The following is a 7,371-nucleotide window of genomic DNA, read 5'->3' on the forward strand; positions in this document are numbered from 1 at the left end:
GATCGATACCGTAGATTGCTGAGGAGAGTGGTGTGATGACTGCTACCTAGAACCTTCCGAATGATCTTTTAGCGTTTAGTACAATATTTCGATCATTATTATGTTTTTTTTTTCGATAAAACCGTTCAACATATTTTATTTTCAAGTTTTTAGTTTCTGTTTTTGTTACTCAATTCTTCTCATTATGTTTAGTTCATTTAGAGTCTCAGTTTTACAAGATTAATTTCTCGACAATTTGTTGCAATTTAACGCCGATTTTATACCGCTCGTCCAAATTCCAATAGTGAACAACATGTGGGTACGGGACCTGGCACACCGGTGATCGGCGTCGATCAACGGTAAGCATGTGGCTCACTATTGGAATTTGGACGACCGGTATAAAATCGGCCGTCCACAATCGGTGTGTGTGCAATTAGAAGGCTAGCCTTAGGCAAATAGCCTAATGGAATTTGGATCGTCACCGATCGGCGTGTGTGCCAGGTCCCGTACCCACATGTGGTTCACTATTGGAACTTGGACGACCGGTATAAAATCGGCCGTCCAAAATCGGTGTGTGTGCATTTAGCGTAACGCTAGTTGCACACACACCGATTTTGGACGGCCAGTATAAAATCGGCCGATATTTTATTGGTAGCGGGTGCTTGCACAATCACCGGATTTTTATCGGTCAAACAATCAGTTGCTTTGTTGTCGTATTAGCACGCACTACCAAAACGAAGTTAATGCGTAGTAACTACAATTTCACCGAGCATTCGAGACTGGAATGGTCGGTAAAAATTCGGTGAGTATGCAAGAGTGTATTTAGTCATGTACGCCACTACTTCTCGGTACTGCCGGCGATACAGTGGCAGTGGACGGCTGCTCACCGGTATTTTACCGGCGACAATCACCGGTAGGCCTGTGTGCAAGGTCCCGTTCCCACATGTGGTTCACTATTGGAATTCGGACGTCCGGTACAAAGTCGGCCGTCCAAAATCGGTGTGTGTGCTACTAGCGTAACGCTAATTGCATACACACCGATTTTATACCGGTCGTCCAAATTCCAATAGTGAACCACATTTGGGAACGGGACCAGGCACTCACGCCGACCGGTGATCCGCCGGTAAAATACAGGTGAGCAGCCGTCCACTGCCACTGTATCGCCGGCAGTACCGGGAAGTAGTGGCGTACATGACTAAATAAACCCTTGCATACTCACCGATTTTATACCGACCATTCCAGTTTCGACTGCTCGGTGAAATTGTAGTTACTACGTATTAACTTAGTTTTGGTAGTGCGTGCTAATGACGGTGACCGGTAAAAATCCGGTGAGTCTGCAAGCACCCGCTACCAATAAAATATCGGCCGATTTTATACTGGCCGTCCAAAATCGGTGTGTGTGCAACTAGCGTCACTCCTCAATAAATAAACCTTCCAAAACTTTACTAGACTTAGAGCCACGTATGCTTGTCCTTCAAACAATTTCGAGCCTATAAATACACAACTGCGTGGTCTACAGTGTTGCATTGCATTTTGTGGACAGTGGAAGCCCATGAGAAAATTAAGGGCCGTCCCATAATTGAACTTCGCTGGAATCTATGGCTTTAGGGTGGATAACATGTACGCCGTCTCTTCCAAAGTTGATCTGAACTGACGATATATCTGTTTCGTACATTTGAGTTCGACGAAACTGAGGCCTAACAGTTTTTGCAATGCAGCCGATAGCACGTTTACCAATCCTGTCGATACGTCAATATTGGACTGCTATTGAGGTAGTTGTGAAATGATATGTAATCCGCCATTTTGTAGGTGCGGCCTACTACTACTATTTTACCGAGTTCGCTGCTGGCAGTCGCCGAATACAGTATCTCAGTAGCTCTGATATCGATATCGAAAAAGTGTCCTTTGTGATTATTTTTAGTGCGAGTCAGTTTTCACCATACTTTATCTTTCGGATAAGTTGAGGCGAGTTGGTAAATCCCTTCCGTTACGGGAAAAAAATATTTTCTGAAGGACCCCGGAGCCTCTCCAAAAAAAGGTTTGTGTCAAAAATCCTATAAATACAAACAAGTCTAGTAGTAAAACTAAGTGTTCTACTAGACCTCAGACCCCAGGACACAAACCAACCTACCTTAAAGGCCCGGGTAGTGACAGAGAGAGTCTGTTAAGTGATATCTCTTCACTAGGCAGGCCCAGTAGCAATAGCGGTAAAGAGAAAAAGAAATCTCCAAAAATCCAGGAGACAATTTTGTTTCACATTAAGAAACAGAGAAGGGTTCAGGCATACAGGGGAATCCCAAAAACCAGGAAATCCAGACAAGATAGGCACAGAAACGGTGCGCATCTTCTCAGAGGAGACGTGAATACCAAATCCCTGAGAAGACGGACAATACCACTACGGACCAGGCTAACACAACCATGCTCCTTCGCCAAAAAGTTAATCCAGTCCTGCCAGGTCTAGAAGAGCTAGCCCAATTAGTGAAGAATATGAAGACCAGAGCAGTCAATGCAAACAAGATAACTCGGAAAAAGTAATCAGGGAAAAAGTTAAGCTTCTCCCGATGAGAAGCGAAACACCAAACTTATTGCTAAATCTTCGAGAGATGAAGAAGAAGATGCCACCACAAGAAAGAGAAAAAGGAGGAGGGCGAGGAAACCTTCTAACTCCACGCCTACCCCGCCTATCTCTACAACAAAGACAGACACGTATAATGAGATCCAGAAGAAAATGAATGCCAGAACCTGACGCCAGTATCATAAGGCGGACTGAACCAAAAACGAGAACCCTTCTTTCGATTGTTGTTCAAGGAACAATACTCATGAAAAAAAATGTAATGTAAAACTTGAATAAACAGTTGGAGGAAGAGATCTCGGTAAAATATACCGGGAGATCCATGCTTGTACACGCGCAAGGATCATTACTCAATCGTTAACACGATTCGAGGTGCACAAGCTGAATTTCATACGTATACCCTGCCGGAGGATAAAACACACGCGTTTGTCTTCCGGGGTTGCACTACGCTCCACCGGTAGAGGAAATTGAGGATGATGGCAGTATATAGGCTGAGGACGGAGAGACGTCTCCTATATATGGTCGTGACTGACAAGGACATCACCCTCAATTTTCTGAAACCTAACGTTCCATGGTCACCAGGGTCACATCGGAGTTACGAAATAACAGCAGGAGGTTGATGCAATGTCATAGATGCCAGCTTTGGGGACGTGCTACGAACAACTGCTTCAGGTCCCCGAAATGCGCTGAAGGGCACTAGACGTATAAATGTCAAAATCCTCGTACGAAGCCTGCAATACAACAAGCACCTGGGTCACCACCTTCCTCACCCACCACCGGTGCAGAGAGAGAGCGGGTGATTGCACCCACGACAGGGGCTCAACAGAACCTCATGGAGGCTTCCAGATGCTAAGCGAGATGGTGAACCTCGCAGAGATCATTCGTGCAACTAATGATCTCTGCAACCTCATAGCAGGTGCTACTAGTCCATTTGAAAAGTGGAACGCGTTCGCAACGTTCGCGGGCAGTATCAGCAATTATAACTTCTAAATGTCTATAAAGACATGCATGTTAAATGTGAATGGAGTTAATAACAAATACCCCAGTGTTGTTAACTTCATTCATACACTATTCACAAAATGTTGACATATTTCTATTCAAAACTAAGCTGCGACAGGAACATAAGCTGAAGCCACGAGGTTTTAACACTGTCTGGATGGACCACCATTATGCGGTGAGAAGCGGTGGCGTGACTATCTTGATAAGGTATCGCACACACGCACATACCTCAGCAGCGGAGCAGCATCGAACATGTTGGCATCAAGCTTGCTGACGGTACCTGCATGTTTGCGGTATATAATAAGCCAAATGGGCGCTTTAACTCCTCATGATTTGGACAATATGTATAATGTTGGAAACAAAGTACTAGTTGTGGGAGATCTCAATGCCGGAAGGCTTGAGTAGAACTGCCACAATCAACCGGACGCTTATGGTAGGACCTTGCTGGAGTATTCTCTGAACAATAATAATATTGTCATTGAATACCCCGAGGAGCTGTCACACTATCCTTGGAATGGTTCGTCGCCCACCACGATTGACCTTATACCCGACAAGAACTTAATTGTGTTTGGAGAATACTTTGCCAATCTCCACCGAGTTGAGCCCGACCACAGAGCATCCACTAATACTGCAAACAACATCATGAGCAGACCGGCTCCGTCGATACCGAAGTCGACATTGCTGAAGTGGATCACGGACGTCGAGGAGGTGATCGCAACCATTAAGCGCCTAGGAAAAAACAAAGCAACAGGCGTTGATGGGATTGAAACAGTTTTAATCCGCAATCTGCCGCGAAAGGGTGTTGTACAACTAGTACATATAGTCAATGCTATAATCAAACACCAACACTACCCAGATTGTATGAAACGGAAAAAACTTATCCTAGTTGAAGGAATCCTTCAACCAGGGGAGAAATACAGTTATGGTCCTGTTGGACGTCCAAAAAGCTTTCGATAGAGGGATTTGTCGCCAAGATGTCGGCAGGCATGCGGAATTATCCAATAAAAGCAGGTGTTCCGCAGGGGTTCTGCCTGTCATCGCACTTGTACTCTCTGTACACGCACGACTTTCGATGTTTCCGAGAACGAATGTGTGTATATACGCAGATGACACTGCGATATACGCACATTAGTTCTCGAGCGAGATGGCGAAGCAACAGTTTCAGATCCACCTCGACAGGTTGGTCGTGCCGTACTTCGAGCGTAACAAAATCGAGATTAACCCTAACAAAACAGAACTCGTCAGCTTCGCGAAGAAATTTACTAACGTGAAGATCTTCGGGAAGTTGCGAGTAAAGGGTAATTGCGTAAACGTATCTGCACGAACAGTGACATACATTTCATTGAATAATTTGTTAAATCTGACAGGAGTTGAGACGGTCACTGAACATATCAGGAGGCTGTCATATAAATTCTTCCAAGTTCTTTCTGCCGAAAAGTCCGCTGAGGAGGGACGTCACGGCGCTTAGGAGTTATCATAATCAGAGCCTTAAACACGGGCTGATTTATGAAATGCTAGATATCTTCCATGAACGGCGCGAATGCGATCGCGCTTAGTTCATGGAAAAGCTGGCTAAGATAATTCACGTATTCTCGTGATATCAGAATTACTCTTACCTGTTTTTTTCGTGAACTTTTTCCAGGGGGCTAATGAGAATCATGTAACACCCACTTAGTACACTTAGTTATGAGGTATCGAAATCGCAACATCTCGATAAATCTCGCGTGAGCTTCGGCAGGAAGCGGGAAGTCTCAGACTGAATGCTGAAATGAGGCAGGAGCCACCCGTTAACACCAGCGGGGGCGCCTCCCATTGGCCTGTCGTGGGTCGTTGGCCTGTGTACGTCCTGGGACTCGATATTGAAGACTCATCCTGCTTATCCTCCCCTTTCCTTTACCAACCGTTTTCCTGCCCCCATTAATTTTTTTATTTTATTCTACCACTCAAGCCTTGTCATTTGATACCCATATATAACAAGTAACTGTCGGGGAGAGGTTCAGAGATCAGATTAGTCAAAACTGTTTTAATTTATCCCGTTCTTAGGTGCTTAGTTCATTTTGACAATTGGCAAAAAATAATATAAGACACATTGGATATTTTTCCTTTCGATTCAATTGCCTTGCTGACTATGGATTTTTTTATATCAAATGAAACTGGCCGTTACTTGATGAAAATTCGTATCATGACTTATTAATACAATTATAACAAAGCCTAAAGGCTGCTGTTATAATATCTATTTTCTGTTAGCCTGCTTTCTTTCCCCTTACAAACGACAACATCAAGCCGAAACGTATGCGAGCTAAGGATTAACGAGGTCTTGCCTTTTGACGTGCGATTCCTAGTACAGTTAAGAAGCTATGTATGGTAAAACATAACATATGTCATGGTTTTGTAAATCTTACATTATAAAAAACACAAGAAAGTTTTTGGCTTTCTACTACTCCAGTTAACTGTATTATTGAATTTTTATACAGATCAAAATTTACTGTAACCAATTCTACTACCATTCTTCTCATCTTCCCAGTGAAACACTAGATCAATTCTACTTATCTAGGACAAATAATAGAATACTTGAAAATCACTTTTCTACAGGATGGGTGAAATTTATAATACTGAGCTCTGTTTACATCATCTACTAAAACGACAGAGAACTAACTCAATTATCGAATATTAAAGATAAACAAGGCTCCTTAAGGCGATCTGTTGCACAGCCAAGCTTCGACACGATTCGTCTTCTGTCTTTCACTGTCATCTTGTACTAATAAGCAGCTGGTTGAAAACCAGAGTCTATGATTCAACACCAGATAGTGCCTATGTTGATGTCTAAACTTGGCCTTGCAACTGAATCATAAATGCGTTGTATTTGGGCTATGGTTTTCAACTCTGTTGACATGTTTTCAGACTTTTTTATAAGAATGATAATGTATCTTAAATTGAAGGCCAATACTTGAAAATCCATATCAGAACTTACTAATGAGATTTACTTTGATTTTCACTATAAAAGGTTTACAAAACCGTGGCACGTATTTCGCTATAGAATAGTTTTCAAAAGCAGGATTTGATTAATTACTTTTGGTTTGAAACACTCTAAAAATAACTACTATGACCTACGATCCAATCAGATAATAAATTCTAATCTGGTCAATACAGCAGGTATAAATACTCATTCACTAGTAAATATTATGTAAAAAACAAGCTGATAAATTAATAAACATTACATATTAATTATTCTAGGGCGACAAAGCATGATTATCTGGTAAGAACATATTCAAGTAACGAGGAACTATTCAACTTAATTTGATCGCTCATTACATATTGGGAATTTTTGTATTCATTGATTTTCATACTTTCCAGAATTTCGAAACTACTGTAATGAATCTGAAGCCGGCCCTGACCGATGTCCCAGTCAGCAAACACATGTCTCATCGCGAAAGGTGTGGATGACTTCCGAAATCCACAGAGTGATCCGGAGCGTTCGTTGACGATATAAAAAGGTCGCTTGTCGCCAGGACGGTACTTGGGGATGTCTGTTGAAAGTGACACCCGGCTGGGCGTGGAGTCCTGAGACATCAGCAAACCCCAAGCCGCCTGCCGCACCGAGACCAGAGCTGATGGGTGCTAGTCCTCCAGATGATCTTTTAGCAGAGTCTCCTTCAAACAGGAAACTCGGCTCCAGCACCTCACTTTCCCGAAGCTCCTTCTCCATCACCATTCGTTTAAGAACAACGGATCGGCTATATTATTAGTTTCCCTATCTTCTACTAAACTAATTGCGCCGCGGGGGTGCAACTGGCCACCACGATGGCACTAGGCCGGACCAG

Source organism: Leptinotarsa decemlineata, unplaced genomic scaffold (assembly GCF_025532065.1).
Source record: "Leptinotarsa decemlineata unplaced genomic scaffold, Ldec_3_MD MMD2_tig00003736_RagTag_RagTag, whole genome shotgun sequence".
Lineage (NCBI taxonomy): Eukaryota > Metazoa > Arthropoda > Insecta > Coleoptera > Chrysomelidae > Leptinotarsa > Leptinotarsa decemlineata.